Source organism: Oncorhynchus gorbuscha, linkage group LG10 (genome assembly GCF_021184085.1).
Source record: "Oncorhynchus gorbuscha isolate QuinsamMale2020 ecotype Even-year linkage group LG10, OgorEven_v1.0, whole genome shotgun sequence".
NCBI lineage: Eukaryota > Metazoa > Chordata > Actinopteri > Salmoniformes > Salmonidae > Oncorhynchus > Oncorhynchus gorbuscha.
The window spans coordinates 64,047,969-64,075,845 of NC_060182.1; the positions used below are offsets into that span (position 1 = coordinate 64,047,969).

The 27,877-nt window shown below is 42.7% G+C and overlaps 1 long non-coding RNA gene across 4 annotated transcripts; it reads right to left on the reverse strand.

Annotated features, from left to right (window-relative positions):
• Positions 1-1,354: 1,354 nt before the first annotated feature.
• Positions 1,355-20,856, reverse strand: LOC124045227. Of its 4 annotated transcripts, XR_006840810.1 has the most exons (6): positions 20,626-20,856; positions 20,504-20,558; positions 14,540-14,650; positions 9,179-9,522; positions 8,391-8,559; positions 1,355-2,093 (listed from the first exon to the last, which is right to left on the reverse strand). It is a non-coding gene; the product is annotated as an uncharacterized LOC124045227 (long non-coding RNA). The 4 variants fall into 4 exon arrangements; XR_006840808.1 differs by having other exon boundaries at positions 8,391-8,556; positions 20,504-20,856; XR_006840807.1 differs by having other exon boundaries at positions 20,504-20,856.
• Positions 20,857-27,877: the final 7,021 nt, after the last annotated feature.

Consider the following 27,877-nt stretch of genomic DNA (forward strand, 5'->3'; position numbering starts at 1 on the left):
ATGTATCCGTTTCTGACAGATGACAAGAGTTAAGCAAACGATGATGAGAGAGTATCCTTGTTCCTCCTTGATGGTGATGACCCAGACCTGATCATGGATTTAAGGAAGCTGAATGGCAAACCACAATCCTCATTTCAGCCCTTTTGGGATGAAGTACATAAGTATTTTAACGAATACACAGCTCAGGTCAACGAGTGCAGACGGGCGGCAGGTAGCCTAGTGGTTAGAGCATTGGACTAGTAACCGAAAGGTTGCAAGGTCAAATCCCAGAGCTGGCAAGGTAAATAAATATCTGTCGTTCTGCCCCTGAACAAGGCAGTTAACCCACTGTTCCTAGGCTGTCATTGAAAATAAGAATTTGTTTTTAACAGACTGGCCTAGTTAAATAAAGGTTAAAAAAAACAAATATATATATATTAGTTGAGGACTTGTGTGGAAAAGCGGCTTCGACCAGTAACTAAAATCCCATCAATACAGTGGCTAAGACTGCAGTTTACACCCAAGAATCCATGGTCCACGTCTACTCTCCAGTACACAGGAATGTTTGACCTCAAGTTCATAGTCCAGTCTCGGGTGATAAGAAAGGAACATCAAGACTGAAAGTTTAGAACTACATTAAAACAGTTTGCCTGCATGTGGCAGAAGGACAGTGAAATGTTATGTGTGGATGATAAGGCAATCATCCCTGTCGGAGAACCTGGCCAGCCTATAGGGACCTGTAAACAGAGGCAAACATCCAAGCATTTCTCCTGTGAGTGGGCCAGTTCTAGCAGCTGCCGACCATGATTATCACATCAGTGGACTTGTACCATCTGTCATGTTGATCCCAGGATCTCCATCTAGTTCATTCTATGATGGGAAAGTTCATGTCACTGTCAAGGACAAGGTTTTCTAGCCTTCCAGCACCCTTTGAAAATACAGTTGAAATCTCAGCATCCTCAGTGGATAGAACTACAGTGAAGATGATGTGTCTCTCAACAAGTCAATCTTGATCATTCAATCGGATAGTGGGCCAGACCACAGAACCACAAATGCCTCTGTTCAAGCATGCCACACACTCAAACCCACAAAGGCTAATGTTCCAGATACTCAACTAGTCTAAAGGCCAGTTTTATTGCTTCTTTAATCAGGACAACAGTTTTTAGCTGTGCTAACATAATTGCAAAAGGGTTTTCTAATGATCAATTAGCCTTTTCAAATGATAAACTTAGATTAGCTAACACAACGTGCCATTGGAACACAGGAGTGATGGTTGCTGATAATGGGCCTCTGTACGGCTATGTAGATATTCCATTAAAAACAAAATCTGCCATTTCCAGCGACAATAGTCATTTATAACATTAACAATGTCTACACTGTATTTCTGATTAATTTGATGTTATTATAAATGGACAAAAAAAATGCATTTCTAAGTGACCCCAAACTTTTAAACGGTTGTGTATATCAGAGATCATTTTTTAAAATCAGGAATAACGAAACTGTCACAAGTTATACTTTAGTGTGTTTCATTTCTCTTATAACAACATTGTAACATCTGCATTCTTTTTAAGAAAAATAGTGTACGTTTTCACATGGAATAATATAACTCTAGAGCCCACACAGGTGCATAGGACAATGTGGTAAAGTAATGTTATTCCTTATCCACTTAATGTTTTATGACTTGCTCGCCTCACTTTTCTGTGGGGAAAATCCATTAAACGGTTAATTAATTTTGTTTGGTATCACTTCCCCGATTCGGCTCGTACCTGGCTCGAACTAGGGGCCTCCCTCCTTGACAACATTCCAACGGTTTGAGCCACACAAAAGATACCAATTGGATGGCTCCATCCGCGACATTTAAAGCTAGCTGTGGAGTGAGTTTACGGTATGTACTTAACTCCGTTTCATGGGCTCACAATGAATTAAGTCAGACATGTTTTCCGTCAGCAGTATTGTTACAAACCCTGAACATCTAGGAAAGTCTAAGGTTGGGTTGTTGGTTGGCTCGACTAGGAAGGTTATGTTGTAGGTTGGCCTGTTTTCCATTCTCTCTGCATGGTGCGGGATGTCTGTGATCCAATACTGAAACAGGGACACAACTGCAGTGGCATCACCTGGAAAGAGAAGAGACAAACGTTACATTACAGTTGATTGCAATCAGGAATAGTGAGTGGTTAAACGTTAGTTAATGAGGTCATTACTGCTGTCCCATAGCGGTGAGGACAAGTAAACTAGTTATCCTAGGCTAAATCCAGTATTGTACTGCCAGTGTACTCCTATCACCTACAGTACCTCACTGTTTCCTAACAGCTTCCCTTTCCCCCTGGGCTATGGCTTTTATCTGACTGTTCCGTTCAAGCACAAATTAAAAGGAGATTCCATTCACCCGGTGCATGGAAGTCATTGAATAAAACTGTCAGCAGACGTCATCCCTGAGCGAGAGGTGTTGGGTGAAACAGTGAAATATAAGCTGTGGGATATTCCTTAGCGCTGCCCCTTGGGTGAATTGATTCCTCCTCTCTCTCAGTTCTGAAAGGAAGCTCCAGTGAACTGTAAAAAGACGTGAAGGACTTTAAAACAGGCTAAACCAACAGCACACCGCAGGCTTACTGGGCTAAAGCATTGGTGGCCAGAAGCGGCTGGCTTTATTCCACTGGTGGCCAATTCCATTTGTGTTTAGCTCGATGAATACCCCACTTTGCATTTGCCACCTAAAACATTTATATTACCCCATTGACATTCTGTTAAATGGAAATATGCTTTTAGCAAAAAATAACAAGGGGGAATATTTTGCCGCTCCGACACAATATACAGGTGGGAATAGATTTGTTTTAACAGACTAAATGGTTATTAGACTTCTTTATTTCCCCTTCAAATTACTAATTAAGTTTCAGGGAAATATACAAAGCTTGCCTACATCTGGAGAGCAGGTGGAGGGACCAGCAAGAATACACTGTGTGGTTTGAGTCTATAGTGAGTCTATTGTTGGGACTGATCACTGGTTTGGACTGGAGCCTGTTTTCCTCCTCAGCGTTGCCTTAGCGACGAGAGTGGAAAGAGGAGCGTCACTATTGCCACCTGCTCAACTGTGCCCTGAATCCCCTGGACAGGACAGTCATATAACACTCCAGAATAGTACACTCTTCCCCAGGGACAGCCAAGTATCCACTGATCCTATTCGTCAATTAGGGCTGGGAATTGCCAGGGACCTCGCGATACAATATTCTATATGTATTGTGATTCAATATGGCGATTTATTGCGATTTCATGTTCCAAACATATTGGTCTGCTGCAGAGAGAAGAGAGACGAGAGACGATGATCAGTCATGGAAATAAAAGTGCTGTAAACATGTTGGCTCAGGTACAGCCGACAAGCTCTAAGTAACGCAAGAAATATATATAAAAATCTATATATCATCCAAAAATAATATCGCAATATGTAACTATCGATTTTCCCTCCCATCACTATTAGTAGGGTGTCTAATCAAAAACGCATCTTTTGACCAATTGATAAAATAATATGTTAATTGTGTTGATGCCCCTCTATCAAAAAACACATGGTCCAAACCGCATGTCTCTATCATAATCTGTTCAAAAGTTATTTGGCGTTGCTACCCTTGTAGAAATGGCCAAAATTAGGGTGAATAATTCAATGGAGGCCAGAGGGAAAAAGTTGTCAAATATTTGGAAAATAGCATCGTGTCAGCTAGGCTGAATGCCGTGCGATAATTGAGGCAAACTGACAGGCTCACTGTTGAACTCGTCCCCTTTCTTCTCAAATCCAGAGGACATAAAACAATAGAGGTAAGCTATATATCGATTTTGAGACATAACATGATATTTTAGTATACGCTTTTCATATAATTTTTTTATTTTTTATTTTTTAACCTTTATCAGATGAAATCTCGCGTCTTGTGACGGCTGGCCGTCCAACAACCTGCCCGCTTGACCCTATCCCCTCCTCTCTTCTCCAGACCATTTCCGGAGACCTTCTCCCTTACCTCACCTCGCTCATCAACTCATCCCTGACCGCTGGCTACGTCCCTTCCGTCTTCAAGAGAGCGAGAGTTGCACCCCTTCTGAAAAAACCTACACTCAATCCCTCCGATGTCATCAATTACAGACCAGTATCCCTTCTTTCTTTTCTCTCCAAAACTCTTGAACGTGCCGTCCTTGGCCAGCTCTCCCGCTATCTCTCTCAGAATGACCTTCTTGATCCAAATCAGTCAGGTTTCAAGACTAGTCATTCAACTGAGACTGCTCTTCTCTGTATCACGGAGGCGCTCCGCACTGCTAAAGCTAACTCTCTCTCCTCTGCTCTCATCCTTCTAGACCTATCGGCTGCCTTCGATACTGTGAACCATCAGATCCTCCTCTCCACCCTCTCCGAGTTGGGCATCTCCGGCGCGGCCCACGCTTGGATTGCGTCCTACCTGACAGGTCGCTCCTACCAGGTGGCGTGGCGAGAATCTGTCTCCTCACCATGCGCTCTCACCACTGGTGTCCCCCAGGGCTCGGTTCTAGGCCCTCTCCTATTCTCGCTATACACCAAGTCACCTGGCTCTGTCATAACCTCACATGGTCTCTCCTATCATTGCTATGCAGACGACACACAATTAATCTTCTCCTTTCCCCCTTCTGATGACCAGGTGGCGAATCACATCTGGCAGACATATCAGTGTGGATGACGGATCACCACCTCAAGCTGAAACTCGGCAAGACGGAGCTGCTCTTCCTCCCGGGGAAGGACTGCCCGTTCCATGATCTCGCCATCACGGTTGACAACTCCATTGTGTCCTCCTCCCAGAGCGCTAAGAACCTTGGCGTGATCCTGGACAACACCCTGTCGTTCTCAACTAACATCAAGGCGGTGGCCCGTTCCTGTAGGTTCATGCTCTACAACATCCGCAGAGTACGACCCTGCCTCACACAGGAAGCGGCGCAGGTCCTAATCCAGGCACTTGTCATCTCCCGTCTGGATTACTGCAACTCGCTGTTGGCTGGGCTCCCTGCCTGTGCCATTAAACCCCTACAACTCATCCAGAACGCTGCAGCCCGTCTGGTGTTTAACCTTCCCAAGTTCTCTCACGTTACCCTGCTCCTCCGCTCTCTCCACTGGCTTCCAGTTGAAGCTCGCATCCGCTACAAGACCATGGTGCTTGCCTACGGAGCTGTGAGGGGAACGGCACCTCAGTACCTCCAGGCTCTGATCAGGCCCTACACCCAAACAAGGGCACTGCGTTCATCCACCTCTGGCCTGCTCGCCTCCCTACCACTGAGGAAGTACAGTTCCCGCTCAGCCCAGTCAAAACTGTTCGCTGCTCTGGCCCCCCAATGGTGGAACAAACTCCCCCACGACGCCAGGACAGCGGAGTCAATCACCACCTTCCGGAGACACCTGAAACCCCACCTCTAAGGAATACCTAGGATAGGATAAGTAATCCCTCTCACCCCCCCCTTTAAGATTTAGATGCACTATTGTAAAGTGACTGTTCCACTGGATGTCATAAGTTGAATGCACCAATTTGTAAGTCGCTCTGGATAAGAGCGTCTGCTAAATGACTTAAATGTAATGTTAAATGTTATTTAACCAGGTAGGCTAGTTGAGAACAAGTTCTCATTTACAACTGCGACCTGGCCAAGATAAAGCATAGCAGTGTGAACAGACAACAACACAGAGTTACACATGGAGTAAACAATTAACAAGTCAATAACACAGGCAAATAATTACAATTTAGCAGATTAACACTGGAGTGATAAATGATCAGATGGTCATGTACAGGTAGAGATATTGGCGTGCAAAAGAGCAGAAAAGTAAATAAATATAAACAGTATGGGGAAGAGGTAGGTAAATTTGGGTGGGCTATTTACCGATAGACTATGTACAGCTGCAGCGATCGGTTAGCTGCTCAGATAGCAGATGTTTGAAGTTGTTGAGGGAGATAAGTCTCCAACTTCAGCGATTTTTGCAATTCGTTCCAGTCACAGGCAGCAGAGAACTGGAACGAAAGGCGGCCAAATGAGGCTTTAGGGATGATCAGTGAGATACACCTGCTGGAGCGCGTGCTACGGGTGGGTGTTGCCATCGTGACCAGTGAACTGAGATAAGGCGGAGCTTTACCTAGCATGGACTTGTAGATGACCTGGAGCCAGCGGGTCTGGCGACGAATATGTAGCGAGGGCCAGACGACTAGAGCATACAGGTCGTAGTGGTGGGTGGTATAAGGTGCATTTTTTTTCTTTAGTAACAAAACGGATGGCACTGTGATAAACTGCATCCAGTTTGCTGAGTAGAGTGTTGGAAGCTATTTTGTAGATGACATCGCCGAAGTCGAGGATCAGTAGGATAGTCAGTTTTACTAAAGTAAGTTTGGCGGCGTGAGTGAAGGAGGCTTTGTTGCGGAATTGAAAGCCGACTCTAGATTTGATTTTAGATTGGAGATGTTTGATATGAGTCTGGAAGGAGAGTTTACAGTCTAGCCAGACACCTAGGTACTTATAGATGTCCACATATTCTAGGTCGGAACCATCCAGGGTGGAGATGCTAGTCGGGCGTGCAGGTGCAGGCAGCGAACGGTTGAAAAGCATGCATTTGGTTTTACTAGCGTTTAAGAGCAGTTGGAGGCCACGGAAGGAGTGTTGTATGGCATTGAAGCTCGTTTGGAGGTTAGATAGCACAGTGTCCAAGGACGGGCCGGAAGTATACAGAATGGTGTCGTCTGCGTAGAGGTGGATCAGGGAATCGCCCGCAGCAAGAGCAACATCATTGATATATACAGAGAAAAGAGTCAGCCCGAGAATTGAACCCTGTGGCACCCCCATAGAGACTGCCATAGGACCGGACAGCATGCCCCCCGATTTGACACACTGAATTCTGTCTGCAAAGTAGTTGGTGAACCAGGCAAGGCAGTCATCAGAAAAACCGAGGCTACTGATTCTGCCAATAAGAATATGGTGATTGAGTCGAAAGCCTTGGCAAGGTCGATGAAGACGGCTGCACAGTACTGTCTTTTATCGATGGCGGTTATGATATCGTTTAGTACCTTGAGCGTGGCTGAGGTGCACCCATGACCGGCTCGGAAACCAGATTGCACAGCGGAGAAGGTACAGTGGGATTCGAGATGGTCAGGGATCTGTTTGTTGACTTGGCTTTCGAAGACCTTAGATAGGCAGGGCAGGATGGATATAGGTCTGTAACAGTTTGGGTCCAGGGTGTCTCCCCCTTTGAAGAGGGGGATGACTGCGGCAGATTTCCAATCCTTGGGGATCTCAGACGATATGAAAGAGAGGTTGAACAGGCTGGTAATAGGGGTTGCGACAATGGCGGCGGATAGTTTCAGAAATAGAGGGTCCAGATTCTCAAGCCCAGCTGATTTGTACGGGTCCAGGTTTTGCAGCTCTTTCAGAACATCTGCAATCTGGATTTGGGTAAAGGAGAACCTGGAGAGGCTTGGGCGAGTAGCTGCGGGGGGGGGGGGGGGGGGGGCGTTGTCCGAGGTTGGAGTAGCCAGGAGGAAGGCATGGCCAGCCGTTGAGAAATGCTTGTTGAAGTTTTCGATAATCATGGATTTATCGGTGGTGATCGTGTTACCGAGCCTCAGTGCAGTGGGCAGCTGGGAGGAGGTGCTCTTGTTCTCCATGGACTTCAGTGTCCCAGAACTTTTTGGAGTTAGAGCTTTTTTGGAGTTAAATGCGAAATTCCTGTTATTTTTCAAAGATTTCACAAAGACAAGCAGATGTCTGAAATGTCAATGGAGCGTACAGCTTTTTTTTTTAAAACACAAAAAAACACGTTATGTTAATTTAGCTTTTTGCGACTCGCAGAAACAACTTTGCAGACTACCACCACAACATGGAAAATCCTCAAACGTCACTGCGAGAAAGCGTCGCCACTACTGTATGTAAAACAGAGCTCTGTGCTTATTATCGGTGTATTCGGTTACGAACTCCGACTTTTTGAATATAATGTTCCACTGAACAATTCAGAACATGAAAAATCATATTTGTCTTGGTAAAATGTACTTTATAACACAAGTGAAATTTCATCACAAAAAGTGTGGGCAGAGTGGGTGGACAACATACTATTAGACAGATTTGACCCAAATACACACCTGAGGTCATCTCATTCACAATTTCTAGATCTGTACAAAGTGTGGTCTCCTGGCAGCTCCTGAGTGAAACTCCAGGTGAATGAATGGCAGGAGACGCTGATGATTTTCAAACTGGTTAGTGTTTGGATAGGTGAGAGCATGCATGTATAGGTAAGTGATAGTATGGACCGGTGTGGTCTGGTATTTACGGACAGGTGAGGGCTGATACTGACCGGTGACTGTATGCATGTGTACGTGAATGGCGTGCTCAGACAAACACTGTTTAATCCAGGCGAGGTAAAACCAGATAAGACTACTCACCAGTAGACATGGTAGAGCTGTTCTGGAGCTCCTGCAGATCCTTTGGCATCCTTGCTGTGTCCTGTTGCTGCACCAGGGACTAGAGGCTTTGGATCTGGGCCAAAACAGCAGGGGGGAATGTTCCATTGTACAGGCTGGTCAGAAGGCCCTCCACTACCAGATGAACCTGCTTGGTAGTGGAGTAAGTATACTATTACTCCACCAACCATTATAAACCCCGTTGCTGAATGGGCCTGTGTCTAATCACCTGGTCTTTCTCTAGACTGAGGTGCATATAAGGAACAGGAGTTTCTGGCCCCTTTAACTGAACTACTGTGGACATTTCCAGAGGTCTTCCTTCTTAGCCTTCCACAGTAATTCACCAACAGAGAAACCTTAATCCCTGGAACCAATGGGATTCTTTGGATTGACTGACTTTTGGTCTGTCTAGCCCTCCAGAGGCAAGTCATGGAGAGATTATGACAGACCAGATGACTGAGCCTGTCCATTACATTTGAGCATGATGAGGTAAACCCAAACACCTCAATGCACCTCTACACCTCGATTCCTAAATCTCTCAAGGTCCTCAAGTTGTTATAGGCTAGTGATTAATGAGCTGTGCTTTCACTTTCAATGTGCGTGTGCTCTGCACAGTGCTGTTCAAATTATTTATTTTCTGCCAATCCCGAAAGCGATAAAATGAACTATGCTTCAGCACTTTTGGCCAGCTCTTAGGAAGACTGAAACACAGCCTAGGTTATATGTGACCGTATCTGGGTTGATTAGCAACCCTGGTATGTCACACTCACCATCAGACACATAGATCATGTGTGGTCCTGAGGAAGATTATCACTTCAGCTGCTCTTCTCTGCCTCATCTCTTCCTTCCCCCTCGCTCTCGTAGGTGAACTCGAGCCGCAGCACGCGGCACCAGACCCAGAGACAAGAGCTTCTGTTTATGACGTTGCTTCCTCCTCTTCTTGTTGAGCCACACTCCTTCCTCCATGGAGCTCCCCAGGGTTGGATCCTGTAACCTGGCCCGCTTCGTCCACCACTGTCCCACCTCCTGGAGCTATAGTTCCCATTTCTCCTTCTTCTTCCTCCATCGTCTTCTTCTACCTCTTCATCTTTGTTGGACTCATGAGTGTTCTCAACTGAAGGGAACAATAAAAAGTGAGAGCTTTTTAACTTTCATGACTTTCACAAACTAGTGTCTAATCCCTTAAAGCTGGAATCCGCAATTGTAAAACTGTCACGTCCTTTTGTGAAATTAGAAAAACAAAGTTACTGCAAACAACGAACAGTTTTTTTGCAATTTCTTTCACTACCATGCAATACGCTCCCCAGCGCTGCAAAAACAACAGCTATGGCACTGTTTCCCCATATTGCGGATTCCAATGCAGACGTTTTAGATCAATACCTATCTTACTGTAATAGTTTTCCATTTAAATGGACAAAAACAGCTTTCTAGCAAAAAACGATTTCTCAAGCAGAATTTAACTAGGACTGTCTGGGAGTGGTCTGAGTTGGGAGGGGAAAACTGAAAACTAGCAGTCTGGAACTCTTTGTTATTGGTCTATTAACGAATGTACCGCTTGGTGAGGTCAGCAGGCAAGCAGAAACTCACATCCTGCAAATCTGCTGATTAGAAGGTCCTGTGTAGATTGCATTTCTAGGTTAGTGCGTTGGACTAGTAATTGAAAGGTTTCAAGATCGAATCCCCAGGCCGACAAGGTAAAAATCTGTCGTTCTACCACTGAATAAGGCAGTTAACCTACTGTTCCTAGGCCGTCATTGAAAATAAGAATTTGTTTTTAAGTAAATAAAATGTCACATTGTTACCATGTTAGTTTCATCAGCTGTTGTACAATATGATACAAAACACAAGAAAAACATTTTGACTGCCCTGGGCCTTTAAGGCAAGAATCCCATTTGGCTGTAGTACTGTGATCCCTGTCCCTGTGATCCAAATTCATCAAAAGTACCCATTTCATCGCACTTGGAATGAGCCACCTTCAACACCATGTCTACCCGGCCTTTAACACAAGACTTTGTTTATTTTGTAACAGATCAAGCTAATTCAGCAAGCATATTCAGCCAAGCTGCACCCCTTGGATGACCCTGCCTATAGACCTCTCTGTAGCTGAGGGGCTGGATTGATGCTCCAGGATGGGTGGATATCCACTGTCCAGGATCACAGAGCACAAATCTGACCGAATCGCCTGTGGTAAAGATGGGGCCTTCCCACACACAGAGAGTGGAGGTTTTTCCCTAGGGTAACTGGTGGGTAGAGAGGCTGTCTGGAAATCTGCAACTCAACCACAGTCTACAGACTCCAGCACCACTACTGCAGAGCCTAAATGCACACACTGTTAGGTGGGCGGCACACACACACACACACACTCTTTCTCTAGGCTTTCAGCAGAGTGTTGATAGCTTAGCGGTTCGAAGGGGAAGCAGCTACCATATGGGCAGCTGTGCAGAGACGGAGAAAGTGGCATTTTAACCATCTTAAAAAACATTTGATTTATTTATCCATTTTCAGCTGTGAAAGAAACTGCGCAAATAGCAAGCTGGTAAATTATTATTCACGGTATTTACATAAAACTATTCATAAAAACCATGTACAGTGCATTCGGAAAGTATTCAAACCCCTTGGCTTTTTCCACATTTTGTGACATTACAGCCTTTCTAAAATTGACCCAAAAAATGTTTTCCATCATTCTACACACTATACCCCATAATGATAAAGTTAAAACAGGTTTTTAGAAATGTTGACTAATTTATTAAAAATAAAAAAAAACAGAAATAGCTTATTTACATAAGTACTTAGACCCTTTGCGATGAGACTTGAAATTGATCTCAGGTGCATCCTGTTTTCATTGATCATCGTTGAGCTGTTTCTACAACTTTATTGTAGTCCACCTGTGGTAAATTCAATTGCGTGGACATGATTTGGAAAGGTACACACCTGTCTATATAAGCTCCCACAGTTGACAGTCCATGTTAGAGAAAAAAAACAAGCCACGAGATCGAAGGAATTGTCCGTAGAGCTCCGAGACAGGATTGTGTCGAGACACAGATCTGTGTAAGGGTACCAAAACATTTCTGAACCATTGAAGGTCCCCAAGAACACAGTGCCCTCCATCATTCTTAAATGGAAGACATTTGAAAAAAAAGGAGTCTATATACATTGTGTGCAAAAGGCATGAGGAGGTAGGCAAATAATTACAATTTTGCAGATTAACACTGGAGTGATAAATGGTCATGTACATGTAGAGATATTGGTGTGCAAAAGAGCAGAAAAGTAAATAAATAAAAACAGTATGGGGATGAGGTAGGTGAAAATGGGTGGGCTATTTACCAATAGACTATGTACAGCTGCAGTGATCGGAAAGCTGCTCAGAATCTGACAGAGTTTGAGAGGATCTGCAGAGAAGTATGGGAGAAACTCCCAAAATACAGGTGTGCCAAGCTTGTAGCGTCATACTCAAGAAGACTCGAGGCTGTAATCGCTGCCAACGGTGCTTCAAAGTACTGAGTAAAGGGTCTGAATACCTACCTGTTTTTGCTTTGTCACTTTGTCATTATGTGGTATTGTGTTTTAAATACATTTTTGAATAAGGCTGTAATGTAACAAAATGTGTAAAAAGTCCAGGGGTCTGAATACTTTCTGAATGCACTGTAGGAAGCGATTTGCTGTTGGAGGTAATATGTAAATTATGCGGCAGATATGGGGCTAAGATAACATGGGCTTGATAATAGACGCTTAATGCAGCAAGGTCCAGGTCAATCAATCGTGGTTCAAAGACACAGGCTGTCCTGTAGAATGAAGACGGACGCGTGGTACATTCACACGCACGCATAGTATTAGTCATGGGAAAAAAAATGGTCTGTTTTAAAAGGGAAACAGGTGAACTGCAGTCATCTAAGGAATGTGAGTCACACTGCTCCCTCTAGTGGTCAGGTAGGCTAAATCTATTAGTGATCCAGAAACAACATTGTAATGTTGACAGGAGGGATGAATAGTAAGGTCATCCAAGGCCTCTCTGATGAGTAAATCTAAACCACTGATAAGATATCCTTCTTGGCTGAGTTGGTCCCTCACTTTACACATTTTGACAGTCTACGAACTCCAAGGCCTTGTGGGAGTTTGAAGGAATTAGGCTTTTGGAAACAAATTCCCTGTGACATGCATAGACACACAGGCCTAAAACTACTCACCAACTAGCGCGCTCTGGGCAGCCCAAATACAATGCAGTAGAGTTGCTATTAACTAGGCAAATAGCAGTAGACATTGCTCTTAGTGTCAGATTATTCAGTCACTTGAGTATTGCTGAGCTTCTCCCCATGCCTCTTTACTTGTTTTTGGTGTGTATACTGTTCATTGAGATTTTCCCATAAGTGGGCCTTTTCAAATATGCAATATACATGATGACTTCATTCCTTGCTTCGATGTTAATTTAAAAAATGGAGAAGAACTGCATCATGCGTATACACCCAGCTTATTCAAAATAGACATCTGCCACGGTAAATGTTAAGACTTTGAAGAAACAACTAATAAAAATACAGATTTTCATGACTGAGTTTGTCATGCTCTTTGCTTTCTCCATGGTAACAACAAATACATAAAGCGGTAGGCATACAAGCGTAATGTAGCACAGAGCCACAGACACAAACATCCACTCAAAACCACTCTACTACTCCATGTGTACTGCTACAAGATTAGGCCTATCCTGTGCTAACCTCTACTACTTCGAAAATAGTGCTGCTTGTCAGAAAAATGGAATGGCCAAGCATTAAAGGTGCAATACGAAGAAATCGCTCCGCCATTTTCTGGTTACAAAAGTGTGAATAGTTTGCCAAATTTCAGTTGGTGACAAAACAAGCAATAGTGTCGAGAATCATTGTACCATCTAAACTGCTGTGAAATATATTTCCAATAAACAACAATGTTGTGTTTTCAGCTTGTGTACAAAACCGAAAGACGCAAGATCAAAACTTAACGGGAAGCATAGCAATAGCGCACATAGAACCGATAAACCAGTTCTTAGACTTGCTGTTGATGAGAATGATAGATCTTTAACTCACATTTCTATGTGAATTTGGACAGGCTTTAAGAGAAAGTATTAATAGGCCTAAATTGCTGATTCGGCCTAAACCATTGTAACGGGCAAATATAGCTCAATTGAGTATGCCTTGATGTCATAAATTCTTGAGCTGCTTGAAAAACATGTCTTCCAATTAATTAACACAATTGCTGCAGAGAGCTGGTAAAGTGTAAATACTAGTACAACCCATTCAGTGTACAAATTAAGCTGTTGCCTTAGGCTATTCTCTAATGGCAATACTCATCTCATCAGTTTCAGCCAGGTAGCCCAAACCCCCTACCCCTCCAGCAGGCAGACGGTGAGTGAGTGAAATGGACTTGTGTAGGACGTCTTAAAGCAGCTGGCTCATTCAGCTGTTTCGTGATGCCAGGGAAACCTCCACTAAACACATCTACTGTACTTGGTTACATCTCAGTCTACTGACCACATATCAAAAATATATATACGTTCTTTGGTAAATCAATGTCAACTGTTGAGGCAAAATGGTTTAATTGAGTGCCCACATAAGCCATTTACACTGAGATAATCAACCCATATCTGTAATGACAACCATAACATTTGACCTTGAGAGCACACTGAGCAACAGCATCAGCCATTTTATTTAACCCCAGCCAAACCCTAACCCGGACGATGCTGGGCCAATTTTGTGCTGCCCTATGGGACTCCCAATCACAGCCGGTTGCGATACAGCCTGGAATCGAACCAGGATCTGTAGTGAGGCCTCTAGCACTGAGATGCAGTGCCTTAGACCACTGCACCACTCGGGAGCCCCGAACTGGCTGGTCTAATCCATGTGGCACAGAGATTGAAAAGATCCCATCTCAATGCACGGGGTACACTCTGCATAACCATCTAACAACTAAGATCATGGTTAAAAATATTTGTTCCTGCTTTTTCCCCACAACTGGACAGGAAAAGACAATCAAGGAGAGTGATAGTAACACTGAGCACTGAGCCGAACCGGGGAACCAGGGAGTGGCCTCGATAGTAAATCCCTTGCTTTACGGCGCATCTCTTCCCCCACAGACAGTCCATAAATGTAAGATTATAGCCCTCTTACCAAATCCACAGTATTTATGCATGCTGGCTGAAGGCGTGACAGATCCCTCTGCACTCGTCTTGTAATCTGCACTCGTCTGCCTGGCTGGGGATAGTGTTATCCCTCTATCTCCTGCGACACAGAGCAAATGAGAAAGAAAGAACATTAGCTATACTGTAAGTACTGGCAGTTGGTTTGGAGGTGTTTATAGCTATATCATTTCCAGAGTGTGACACCAACTTAGTTGGGAGTAATAAAAAGCAGGTGACGTCTCACTTTGCTCAGCTCCGGAAACAATTTTTATTTCAAATCAAATGTGCCGAATATTTGTTACATGTGCCGAATACAACAGGTGTAGGTAGACCTTACAGCGCATTACCTTACAGCGCAAGGCCTACTTACAAGCCCTTAACCAACAATGCAGTTAACAAAAGTATGTATTAAGTAAAAAAATATAAGTAAAAAACAAGACACAAACAGTTACAAATAATTAAAGAGCAGCAGTAAAATAACAATAGCGAGGCAATAAACTTGGGGTACCGGTACAGAGTCAATGTACAGAGTCACTGGTTAGTCGAGGTGATTGAGGTAATATGTACATACATGTAGGTAGAGTTAAAGTGACAAATAATAAATAAGTGAACAGAGAAAAAACACAGAAAAGCAGCAGCGTAAAAGAGTGTGTGGGGGGGGGGGGGGGGGGGGGCGCGATGCAAATAGTCTGGGTAGCCATTTGATTAGCTGTTCAGGAGTCTTATGGCTTGGGCGTCGAAGCTGTTGAGAAGCCTTTTGAACCTAGACCTGGCGCTCCGGTACTGCTTGCCGTGCAGTTGCAGAGAGAACAGTCTACAGTTGAAAGTGTAGTTCACATACACTTAGGTTGGAATCATTAAAACTCGTTTTTCAACCACTCCACAAATTTATTGTTAACAAACTATAGTTTTGGCAAGTCGGTTAGGACATCTACAATGTGCATGACACAAGTAAGTTTTCCAACAATTCTTTACAAAAAGATTATTTTACTTATAATTCCTGTATCATAATTCCAGTGGGTCAGAAGTTTACATACAGCTTGGAAAATTCCAGAAAATGATGTCATGGCTCGGATAAGGAGTAGGAAGGATCGGACCAAAACGCAGCGTGTTAAGTATCCATGATTATTTATTATAACAGATCACGAAAATACAAAATAACAAAGTGAATGTAAGAAATGAAAATCGAAACAGTACCGAAAGGTGAAAACACAAAACAGGAAACAACTACCCACAAACACCAGGTGGGAAAAGCCTACCTAAGTATGGTTCTCAATCAGAGACAATGATAGACAGCTGCCTCTGATTGGAAACCATACCAGGCCAAACACATAGAAAAGAAAACATAGAAAAACAACATAGAATGCCCACCCCAACTCACGCCCGACCAAACCAAAATAGAGACATAAAAAAGGAACCAAGGTCAGGGCGTGACAGCTCTAGAAGCTTCTGACAGGCTAATTTACGTAATTTGAGTCAATTGGAGGTGTACCTTTGGATGTATTTCAAGGCCGACCTTCAAACTCATTGCCTCTTTGCTTCAAAAGAAATCAGCCAAGACCTCAGAAAAACAATTGTAGACCTCCACAAGTCTGGTTCATGCTTGGGAGCAATTTCCAAACGCCTGAAGGTGGTAAATCTGTACAAACAATAGTACGCAAGTATAAACACCATGGGACAACGCAGCCGTCATACCACTCAGAAAGGAGACGCACTTTGTCTCCTAAAGATGAACGGACTTCGGTGCGAAAAGTGCAAATCAATCCCAGAACAACAGCAAAGGACCTTGTGAAGATGCTGGAGGAAACCGATACAAAAGTATCTATATCCACAGTAAAACAAGTCCTACATCGTCATAACCTGAAAGGCCGCTCAGCAAGGAAGAAGCCACTGCTCCAAAACCGCCATAAAAAAGCCAGACTACGGTTTGCAACTGCACATTTTTTATTATAACTTTATTTAACTAGATAAGTCAGTTAAGAACAAATTCTTATTTTCAATGATGGCCTAGGAACAGTGGGTCAACCTGTTAACCTTGCCTGTTCAGGGCCAGAACGACAGATTTGTACCTTGTCAGCTTGGGGGTTTGAACTTGCAACCTTCCGGTTACTAGTCCAACGCTCTAACCACTAGGCTACCCTGCCGCCACATGGGGACAAAGATCATACTTTTTGGAGAAATGTCCTCTGGTCTGAAACATAACTGTTTGGCCATCATGACCATCGTTATGTTTGGAGGAAAAAGGGGGAGGCTTGCACGCCGAAGAACACCATCCCAACCGTGAATCACGGGGGTGGCAGCATCATGTTGTGGGAGTGCTTTGCTGCAGGAGGGACTGGTGCACAAAATAGATGGCACCATGAGAAAGGAAAATTATGTGGATATATTGAAGCGACATCTCAAGACATCAGTCAGGAAGTTATAGCTTGGTGGCAAATGGATCTTCCAAATGGACAATGACCCCAAGCATACTTGCAAAATGGAATAAGGACAACAAAGTCAAGGTATTGGACTGGCCATTGCAAAGCCCTGATCTCAATCCTATAGAAAATTTGTGGCCAGAACTGAACAAGTGTGTGCGAGCAAGGAGGCCTACAAACCTGATTCAGTTACACCAGCTCTGTCAGGAGGAATGGGTCAGAACTCACACAACTTATTGTGGGACGCTTGTGGAAGGCTACCCGAAACGTTCGACCCAAGTTCAACAATTTAAAAGCAATGCTACCTCTGACAATGCCTGGTGTAGAGGTCCTGGATGGCAGGAAGCTAGGCCCCAGTGATGTACTGAGCTGTACGCACTACCCTTTGTAGTGCCTTGGGGTCGGAGGCCGAGCAGTTGCCATACCAGGCAGTGATGCTCTCGATGGTGCAGCTGTAGAACTTTGAGGATCTGAGGACCCGTGCAAATCTTTTCAGTCTCCTGAGTGGGAATAGGTTGTCGTGCCCACTTCACAACTGTCTTGGTGTGCTTGGACCATGATAGTTTGTTGGTGATGTGGACACTAAGGAACTTGAAGCTCTCAACCTGTTCCACTACAGCCCCATCAATGAGAATGTGGGCGGGCTAGGTGCTCCTATTCCTGTTGTCCACAATCATCTACTTTATCTTGATCACTTTGAGGGAGAGGATGTTGTCGTGGCACCACACGGCCAGGTCTCTGACCTCCTCCCTATAGGCTGTCTCATCGTTGTCGGTGATCAGGCCTACGACTGTTGTGTCATCAGCTAACTTAATAATGGTGTTGGAGTCGTGCCTGGCCATGCAGTCATATGCAGAACATATTTCATTCTGTACTAGCAACACAGTCCCGTAGCTTAGCATCTGCTTCATCTGACCACTTTTTTATTGACCAAGTCACTGGTGCTTCCTGCTTTAGTTTTTGCTGGTAAGCAGGAATAAGGAGGATAGAATTATGGACAGATTTGCCACATGAAGGGCGAGGGAGAGCTTTGTATGCGTCTCTGTGTGTGGAATAATTGTGGTCTAGAGTGTTTTCCCCTCTGTTTGCACATTTAACATGATGTCAGAAATGAGGTAAAATGGATTTAAGTTTCCTCGGCCACTAGGAAAGCCACCTCTGGATGAGCGTTTTCCTGTTTGCTTATGGCCGTATACAGCTCATTGAGTGCGGTCTTAGTGCCAGCATCGGTTTGTGGTGGTAAATAGACAGCTACGAAGAATATAGATGAAAACTCTTGGTAAATAGTGTGGTCTACAGCTTATTTTGAGATACTCTATCACAGGCAAGCAAAACCTTGAGACATCCTTAGATATCAGCACCAGCTGTTGTTTACAAATATACATAGACCACCACCCCTTGTCTTACCAGAGGCTACTGTTCTATCCTGCCGATACGGTGTATAACCCGCCAGCTGTATATTATTAATGTCGTCATTCAGCCACAACTCGGTGAAACATAAGATATTACAGTTTTTAACCTTTTTGGGATAGGGGGCAGCATTTTCACTTTTGGATGAATAGCTTGCCCAGAGTGAACTGCCTCCTGCCCTATCCCAGATGCTAATATATGCATATCATTATTAGTATTGGATAGAAAAAACTCTGAAGTTTTTAAACTGTTTGAATGATGTCTGTGAGTATAACATAACTCATATGGCAGGTGAAAATCCAACCAGAAAGTGGGACATCTGAGGTTTGTAGTTTTTCCTAGCTTGGCCTACCGAATCCACATTGAGATATGGATAAAGTTGCACTTCCTACGGCTTCCACTAGATATCAACCGTCTTTAGAAACTTGAATGAGGATACTACTATAAAGAAGGGGCTCATGAGATCTGTTTGAGTCAGTGGTCTGGAAGACTGCCTTGGTCTCATGACGCGCGCTCCCGACAGAGTTCCCGAAGGAATTCTCCGGTTGGAAAATTATTGATGTTTTATGCTTAAAAAATCCTAAAGATTGATTCCACACATTGTTTGATATGTTTCTAAAGGACTGGAATGGAACTTTTTGAGTTTTTGTCTGGATGAAGTGCCTGCGCCTCATGAAGATGGATTACTGGGCTGAACACGCTAACAACAAGTGGCTATTTGAACATAAATGATGGACTTTATGGAACAAAATCAGTCAATTATTGTCGAACTGGGATTCCTGGGAGTGCCTTCTGATGAAGATCATCAAAGGTAAGTTAATATTTATGGTTCAATTTCTAACTTCTGTTGACTCCAAAATGGTGGATATTCCTCTAGCTGTTTTGGGTTCTGAGCGCCGTTCTCAGATGATGCTTTTTCCATAAAGTTTTTTTTAAATCTGACACAGCGGATGCATTAACCTCTAGCGTCGAGCAATCATAGCCTCAAGCTCATTACCATAATGCAACGTTTCCTATTCATGAAAATCACAAAATGATATGAAATAAATATATTGAAACACAAGCTTAGCCTTTTGTTAACAACACTGTCATCTCAGATTTTTAAAATATGCTTTAACCAAAGCTACACAAGCATTTGTGTAAGAGTATTGATAGCCTAGCATAGCATTAAGCCTAGCATTCAGCAGGCAACATTTTCACAAAAACAAGAAAAGCATTCAAATAAAATCATTTACCTTTGAAGAACTTCGGATGTTTTCAATGACGAGACTCTCAGTTAGATAGCAAATATTCATTTTTTCCAAAAATATTATTTGTGTAAGAGAAATAGCTCCGTTTTGTTCATCACATTTGGCTAAGAAAAAAAAGAAAATGCAGTCACTTACAACGCCAAACTTTTTTCCAAAATAGCTCCATAATATCGACAGAAACATGGCAAACGTTGTTTAGAATCAATCCTCAAGGTGTTTTTCACATATCTATTTGATAATCTATCAGTGGTGGCAGCTGGCTTCTCATCAGAAGAAAACTGAAAAATAATGGAACCTTATCACTAATCCACTGTAAAAGGATGTTTTTCCTCGCTGTGAAGGTAAGGATGTTGTAAAGCCTCCTTTTGACCACAGAAGTAACATGCCTACTAGGGAGACCTAACAGTAAAGAAACTCGGTCCAATTCTAGATCAACCCCTAGGATCTTTTCAATTTCTTGCAGAACACAAGACCAGTATCTTTGTATTTTGGTACATGACCATAAACAATGTGTTAGGGTGCCTGTATCAGTTTTGCATTTAAGACACTGAGGGGAAGAGGAAGTGGGGCTAAAAGCATGTCTGCGATTTGGGGATATATGCAATCTGTTTATTATTCTTAATTGGATTGCTCTAGTACGATTACATATAGATATTGTTTTTGCAGTATTGGACTTGTTAATGTGTGAAAGTTACATATTTCTAAAAAATATTTTAGAATTTCGCGTGCTGCCTTTTCGCCAGGGGAACCCCTGCCCTAGAAAGGTTAATGTCCCGTTGGTAGGATATACGTGCTTGTAGTTCGTCTATTTTATTATCCAATGATTGTACGTTGGCTAACAGGACTGATGGTAAAGGAAAATTACCCACTCACCTCCAGATCCTTACAAGGCCCCGACCATCGCCCTCAATATCGCCGTCTCTTTCTCCTGCGAATGACAGAGATAAGAATAATTTGAGAATAACTTGTATATTTTAATATGAAACTCTACTTACCAGTGATAGTTCCCTCCTCCTCTAGGCCTAATTTTGTTTCACAGAGGTCTCAAGGGGTGGAGAGCTGGATTCTTTCACAGGCCTGGTAGGTAAGGTACAGCATCTGAATATGTCATGTTTTGTCTTAGATTGTCTTGTCATTTTGCTTTTCCCTCTGTCCATTTTCCCCCTGCTGGTCTTTTTAGGTTCGTTCCCCTTTTTCTCTCTCCCTTCCTCTCTCTCTTCTCTCTATCGTTCCGTTCCTGCTCCCAGCTGTTCCTATTCCCCTAATCAATCATTTAGTCTTCCCACACCTGTTCCTTATCTTTTCCCCTGATTAGAGTCCCTATTTCTCTCCTTGTTTTCCGTTCCTGCCCTGTCGGATCCTTGTCTATTGTTCACCGTGCTGTGTCTGTGTATCGCCCTGTCGTGTCGTGTTTCCCTCAGATGCTGCGTGGAGAGCAGGTGTCTGAGTCTGCTAGGTTCAAGTGCCTTCCCGAGGCAACCTGCAGTTCTTGATCGAGTCTCCAGTCTGTTCTCGTCATTACGAGTGGAATTATGTCTTATGTTTGTAGAATTACTTTACTGGATTAAAGACTCTGTTTTCGCCAAGTCGCTTTTGGGTCCTCATTCACCTGCATGACAGAATAACCTTAGACTGGAATACTGAAACAAAGTTAACTAAGATTCTTAAAGGTGCTTCACATATTTTTTTTGCATAGTAATGTCTAAATATGTCTAATATACCTGGCGCTAATAGTGGAATGATAGTGTTTCACAGCATTACTTAAATCACCACTGTTGTGATTGGCTAAGATATTTGCCTATTGATTTCTCCCTTCAGGGGCGGCTTCTGTTGTAAAAAGTATATATATAATCTTGTGTAGCATCTTTTAACTTTTATTTTACTTTGCTGTCCATGTCAAGTACATGCCATAGGCTTCAAATAAAAATGTAGTTAATGGACAAATGGGGGGAAAAATCATCACAACAGCAGCTAATAGATGTATACATCTATGAATGTATTGCAAAAACACGCGGGATTGACAGGACAGGATGCCACTTGCGTTTGACAGTGAGATGCGCGAGGTGAGTAGCAGCCTTGCTCGCAGGATAGCTAGCTAGTACAAACGTGTAAAACCAGCTAATGTTAGCTAACGTTACGTCTGGCGTTAGAAGCGAAATGGACTTACCTTGTTTCCTATGTGCCATATCACTAGAATGAACTCGAATGCACCATTAAACAAACCTGTGATGAACGCTAAAGCGTTCAGCTAGATAGCTCGTTAGCATACCCATCTACCCTGCTAGTGAGTGTTTTGCAGCTTTTAAGAATTTCTGGAATGACACTCCATTTGCATCATTGCATTGACGAAGCTTGCCCCGTTACCACTGAAATAATTTAGCCAGATATAATTTTGAGTGTGTGTGTGTGCACAGCGGTGAAAGAAAAAAAAACAAGCAAGCTGGAGCACAGACCTCACATCCATACGAGAATGGAACCAAAGACTGTATGGTTTAGAAACTGATAGAAGTTCAACTGCCTGCATCAGTCCCCCTGCCAGACAGTGGCTCCCTATATCCTGATCAACAGCTCCACCTCTGGTCGCATCCAGTAAAACTCCATTGACATGCGCAAACTAAGCCAGATGTGAAGAAGGGTTTGAAAGCAGCGCATGGAAACCGCGATGTGAATATCAAATAGGTAGGTACCAATGGCTCAGCATCAGGACCAGAGTGAGCCTAGTTTGGAATGGGCGCACCCTCTAAACTTCGCTGGAAACCTCAGCATGTGAACGGGATTTGAGGAGGAATTACCTACTGTAGAATGTCAGCCCTGAAGAAGGTAACATCAATTTTGATAATCTACCCCTCATGTCATAGTTATACCCTATTCGAAAAGTCTAAAGGTGTCGGATTAGCAACGTTGGCAGCACATGGATTTCAGTGTGTTTGAATAGTCAGTGATTGTAGCATAATGATAGATTAAGTGTTCAGTTTGGAAATGGGTGGGTCTCAGCATCTTACTTCCAAATAAAAAAAATGCTGTATGGCTGATCAGTCTTATGTAATATCCACTGTTTAAGAGTTTTGATAGATGATTTTGGTAGGAAAGATCATTCATTACTTTTTAGTTACCTGCAATTATTAATTCCCCCCCTGCATCTTTCCTATAAAGATTATCATTGGAATGATTTTGCACTGTGGTGCACCTGACATGCTTTTGTACACAAACACACCACTGTTCTCTCTGGCTGCTACTGCATACATGCACAACTTTGCCCCGGAGGAGAAGAGTGAGAGATGGGACCTTTCTAGGCAAAAAAAATGATTTTTTTTTGTGAGCTGTAAACCTCTGAAATGGAAGAAATGTATCTTTCACAGTGCATCTCATCTCACACACTTCTGTGTGTAGCCGGCAGACATGCAATGTGCTGCTGCTATCTGTCTGTGTGGACTATGTTCAGTGGAAGCAGTGGTGGTGGTTAGTAGTGGGTACCGCTTGCCTTTTGCATGCTTTGAAGGGAGAGCTCGGTTCAGCTAGGGAAGGGAGGCAGGCAGCCGTGTTTGAATAGTCAGTTTCTCTGTCTGTGAGGAGCTGGGAGGAAACCTGGGTAAACATGTTATGTAATGATCGGGTGTTGAGGACACTGTGAGAGAAGCCAAGTATTCAACAAGACTATCTGGGACAATAATAATCAACTAGTACACTGTGCATTTATTTATTTGTGGCCAAAGAGCAATAGCAGCAAGACTAGATGTTTTCCCGTGAAGGGGTGTGTAGAATCTGGGAATTAGGTTACATCACTTGGGCTGCGGCTGGCGTACTGGAAATGCATACAGTATGATGTGCTATTGTCAGGTATGATGATGAGTCAAAGGCCACAGTAGTTAGGATTCACAATTTGCAGATGCAATGATTGATGCCAAACAAAAATGCTGTTATTGTGTGCAAAATTGGGTTTTTGAACACCACGGGAAGAAATGCCGGAAAATTCCTGGGACACATTGGCACAGTACAATCAATTATCTGGTTGCACAGAGGCCGCATATAGGCTAGTGGTTGACTGAGTTCCCACTGGGCTCAGATGTCAGTTCAACGTCTAGTTTTGATTTACATTGGTTGAGTTGTCAACTTATGTGAATTCAATGTGAACGGAACCAAACATGTCTGGATCATTGGATTTAGTTTAGAATTTGGATGAAAAAAACATGTCATTCCCTTATGTTGATATCAGTTTACCACATTGATTCAACAACATCATATTGAATTATTTTGTTGAACTGATGTGGAAACAACATTGATTCAACCAGTTTTTTCCCGTTAGGTTGTAAATATTCCACAAACATCATAGGTGTAGAACAACAGATTTTTACCTTGTCAACTCGTGGATTAAATCTAGCAACCTTTAGGTTACTGGCCCAACACCCTAACCACTAGGCTACCTGCCACCCCCTAAAAAGGTGAACATTGTAATTTGCATGTAATTTCTCCTAAAAGCTGAATGGCTGGCACATTGCGATCCCTCAAACCTCATATTTCCTAAACAGTTCAAATACGCTACGCCTTGCCTCTTCAATAATACAAAGAGATTGTCCGTATTTTTAGCCCATAGTTCCCAACGCATCTTCCTTCAATGACAACCAGCTGCGCGGCAGAAACTTTGTGGTAGGTTCCTGTGTGTTTCTCTATGGACAAGGAAGAGAGAGGATCGCTACAGTTGCAACATGGAAACTGCATGTCTTACCATGTGGAAGCAAGCTGAGGGCACGTCAATTGCAAAGTGTTCTGTGTTCATTTTTTATGCATGCATGTGTGAGAGATAGTGTTTTGGCAAAGCCCTGTCGTGACAGCCAGGAGGAAAGCAGTGTGTAATGAAATGAAGTGAATGGAAGAAGGGGCCGGACCTGGCGTCAAATGAGCAGGGAGTTATCAAGATTGGCAACTATAAATGATTAGTATGTGTTTGTGTGGTATTGTACGTGTGTGTGTGTGTGCGTTCGTGTGTGTGTCAGGGCTCAATTCAGAATTGAATTGAGAATTCCTCATGAATTCCAATGAAATGATTGCATTTTAATTTCATTTTAATATAAGTAGTTAACAGGATACAGAATTGCAATTCGAATTTGCATGAAAGGAAATAGAATTGATATCAGTGAAATTCAATGAAATGTAAATGTCTCTTCTAATCTAGATTAGGTGTAGTCTATACAAAGATTCATCTTGTACATGAAACATCATGTCATGTATACAGAAAGTATTCAGACTCCTTGACCTTTCCAACATTTTGTTGAATTACAACCTTATTCTGAAATGTATAACTTTTTTAAACTCATCAATCTACACACAATACCCCATTATGAAAAAGCGAAAACAGGTTTTTAGAAATGTTTGCAAATGTATAAAATATTAAAAACAGAAATACATATTTACATAAGTATTCAGACCCTTTGCTATGAGACTCGAAATGGAGTTCAGGTGCATCCTGCTTCCACTGATCATTCTTGAGATTGGACATGATTTGGAAAGGCACACATGTCTATATAAGGTCCCACAGTTGACAGTGCATGTTAGAGCAAAAACCAAGTCATGAGGTCGAAGGAATTGTGTGTAGAGCTCCGAGACAGAATTGTTTCGAGGCACAGATCTGAGGAAGTGTACCAAAAAAAATGTCTGTAACATTGAAGGTTCCGAAGAACACAGTGACCTCCATCATTTTTAAATAGAAGAAGTTTGGAACCAACGTGACTCTTCATAGAGCTGGCCGCCCGGCCAAACTGATAGCCACTCTGACCTTCCAGAAGGACAATCATCTCTCCAGCACTCCACCAATCAGGCCTTTATGGTAGAGTGGCCAGACGGAAGCCACTCCTCAGTAAAAGGCAGTAAGCTTGGAGTTTGTCAAAAGGCACCTAGGACTCTCAGACCACGAGAAACATGATTTAACACTTTGGCCTGAAGGCGTCACTTCTGGAGGAAACCTGGCACCATCCCTACGGTGAAGCATGGTGGTGGCAGCATCATGTTGTGGGGATGTTTTCAGTGGCAGGGACTGGGAGACTAGTCAGGATCGAGTGAAAGATAAACAGAGCAAAGTACAGAGAGATCCTGGATTAAAACCTGACCCAGAGCACTAAGGTCCTCAAACTGGGACGAAGGTTCACCTTCCAACAGGACAACGACCCAACGACCCAGCCAAGACAACGCAGGAGTGGCTTCGGGACAAGTCTCTGAATGTCCTTGAATGGCCCAGCCAGATCCCTGACTTGAACCCGATCGTACATCTCTGGAGAGACCTGAAAATAGCTGTGCAGTGACGGTCCGCATCCAACATGACAGAGCTTGAGAGGATCTGCAGACAACAATGGGAGAAACTCCCCAAATCAGGTGTAACAACATTGTAGTGTCATACCCAAGAAGACTCAAGGTAGTAAGCACTGCCAAATGTGCTTCAACAAAGTACTGAGTAAAGGGTCTGGTTACTTATGTAATATTTGGGTTTTCTTTGTTACAAATTCTAAAAACCTGTTTTTGCTTTGTAATTATGGGCTATTGTGTGTAGATTGATGAAAGAAAAAACAATTTAATCAATTTTAGAACAATGCTGTAATGTAACAAAAATTGGGAAAATGTCAAGGGGTCTGAACACTTTCCGGTTGCACTGTATAACAATTTTTATCCAGGACAAAACGGGAATTGCTTTGCCACATATTCTGTACAGGCTAACTTCTTTTCAGTTCTTTTTGTCAATTAGGTTAGTATTGTGGTGTAACTACAATGTGGTTGATCCATCCTCAGTTTGCTCCTATCACAGCCATTAAGCTCTGTAACTGTTTTAAAGTCACCATTGGCCTTATGGTGAAATTTCTGAGCAGTTTCCTTCCTCTCTGCCAACTGAGTTAGGATGGACCCCTGTATCTTTCTAGCGACTGGGTGTATTGATACACCATCCAAAGTATAATTAATTTCACCATGCTCAACGGGATATTCAATGTCTGCTTTTTAAATTTTTTTAACCATCTCCCAATAGTTTCCCTTTTTTACGAAGCATTTGCAAACCACCCTGCTTTGTGGTTGAATCGGTGTGATGTTTACTCCTGAACTTGTTTTAGGCTTGCCATAACAAAGGGGTTTAAAACTTATCGACTCGAGACATTTCAGCTGATTCATTTTTAATTCATTTGTAAACATTTCAAAAAACATAATTCCACTTTGACATAATGGGGTATTGTGTGTAAGCCAGTGACACAAAATATATACCTTTTAATCATTTTTAAATTCAGGTTTTAACACAACAAAATGTGAAAAAAGTAAAGAAGTGTGAATTCTTTCTGAAGGCACTTTATATCAAAATTAACCCAGTTGAATGAAGACACATTTATAGGATTTTGTTGTATTACAACTGCAAATGAGACCATATGCAGGTGCCTATATACTGCTTGAACTCCAACATACCTTAAGTATAATTATGAATGTGGTTTTATTTGGAAATGATTTTGTGTGGACATGCTCAGGTTGACTTTTTCATGGAATCACCCAGGCACAGACTTAATGGGCCCAGTCAGTGTGAGTTAAATTTGATTAAGTTACTGTAAAAACACAGAGTTCTGGCTTCTGTAGTCAACAAACAGTAGGCTAATTGTTTAAATGGTTCTTAATTGGTAATTATTCTCCCTTTGGTATCACTTCTCCTGCTCGGGTTTGCTCTGATTTCAGCAGTTGAAGAACTTAAACACTATTTTGTACAGTACTGTATAGGGCTGCACAATTAATTGAATTGACATCGAAATATTAACATGTGCAATATCCATATCGCAAGAGATTCATAGCACATGCAATATTTTGAAACGCATCTCCTCACTGTTAGATTCACCATAAGGCTAAAATGCAGTCAACTGATTGTTCCAAACAAGAACAATGCTTCTTTTCACTTAGCTTCTTACCATAAGTCGTTACATTTCTATGATTCCAACAGTTTGCCCAAGTGTTTTGATCTAGGCAATATCTTATGTCAAATCGCAATAGCAAAGTTTGGTAGTATGGTTCATGTTTGGCCATATCATGCAGCCCTAGTACAGTACAGTTGTTCAGCTATAGGTCTAGTAGTCTATCTTGTCTGTGGGTGTAGTTTGCTGGTGCAAATCGTGAATGTGAAAGTGCAGTTTTCTTGAACAAACTGTCACCTCCTGTGCTCTGCAGCACACTTCTCTGCTTTGAAAGTTAAGCAGAGGGAGAGATTATCGTGAGAAAAACACTCTACTGTGTGAACTT